The sequence below is a fragment of the Trypanosoma equiperdum genome, assembly GCF_001457755.1.
Source record: "Trypanosoma equiperdum strain OVI genome assembly, contig: ctg_962, whole genome shotgun sequence".
NCBI classification, from domain to species: Eukaryota; Euglenozoa; class Kinetoplastea; order Trypanosomatida; family Trypanosomatidae; genus Trypanosoma; species Trypanosoma equiperdum.
In genome coordinates, this window is record NW_027124934.1 from 1 (window position 1) to 1,507 (window position 1,507).

The following is a 1,507-nucleotide window of genomic DNA, read 5'->3' on the forward strand; positions in this document are numbered from 1 at the left end:
AAAGAGAAAAATAGGGACCGAGCATGATACGCCGGCAGATGAGATGGATATGAGAGATAAGAGAGAGGAGACGAAACACAAACGGCATAATGCTCAAAGGCACACAGAGCACCCTCGTAGAGAGTTTGCATGTGGAAGGTGTGAGGACACGTACATGTCATGGTGTACACTAGTATGCCATACCACAGAACTCTACAAAAATGCATTCACTGTAAAGAGGAAGCGTGAAGAAGAACCCCTTGAAATCACTCCACCAGCCCCTCTCGTGCACTAATGCACACAAGAAATACCTAACAATGCACCTCCAAGGGGCACATGGGCAGGCACGTAGCTCTGATAGTCGAAATGAGCTAAAAGAGAAATGAAAAAAATCGGCTCACCTGTTACAGTGTCAGACTTTGAGTAAACTTAGGTCTAAGCATGGAGTAGACAGTCTGAAAGGGGGAGATATATATCTTAGTTTTAAGCTGACGAACTTCTTAGGGGCAGTCTTTTTTCCGACGGCAAATCCAACTCCCACCATACACACTAAGAAATTGATAACCCGACAGAGAGTAAAGATAGAAAGGTTACCATTATGCTAAATATACACTGACTATATGCGACATATTCAGATGACAATCAGCGAGATTTTTTTCAAATGATGTAAGTCAATATTCAAATGGCGCTTCCTCGACAATGCACGGTTATCCATGTCCCGCAGGATGACGCGAGTGGCGAATTGTGAAGATAGAAAACACATCAGTGAAATAAGGAGCCTCACGGGAAGTCTGTATAGATCGATTTAAGCGCGTGGAAATTAAAATCCACAATAAGAAAAATTATGAAAATTTTTTATTTTGAAAAATTCGTAAAATATTTAAAAATTGGTTTCTATTTTGTGAAGTAATGGAGTGAAAGGGCGTAAAAAATAGGTAGATTATGAGCGTTTTTTAATTTTGTTTATTTTTTTATTTTATAGATATTAGTTAGGGTTGTAATAAGAGTGGTAATGATGACAATATTATAATGAGAGTCATGATAATGTCGATGATGGAAGTTGATGTGGTTGTGACTCTCTATATACTGATATTATAATAAGCACAATAATAATAATTAATAATAATATAAAAGTGTTTTGAGTGTGTATCTTTCATTATTATGTTAAGAGTGGCTGTAAAGACCAAATAGAAACCATAAATGAAATCAATACAAACACTTAAAGTAATGGAAAGTGTGTGGTTAGAGTAAGTGAGTGAGAGAGAGAGACAAAGGTTAAGCAAAATATTGTTAAAGCAGAGAGGGAAAGGGTGTAAGAGAAATGGAGATGGAACATGCTTACTTTCAAACACATATATCAATTATGGTATCCTTTTACTCAAGACAATTATAGAGAGGACAATACGGAAGAAAAATAGATTGCTGCACAAGTAAAATGAACTCGCTACGTTAGAAGCAGTGGTAGAGGAAGTAAACGGAAAAAAATTAAAAATAAGAAATAAGAAATGCAATTACAGAAATTAAGAAA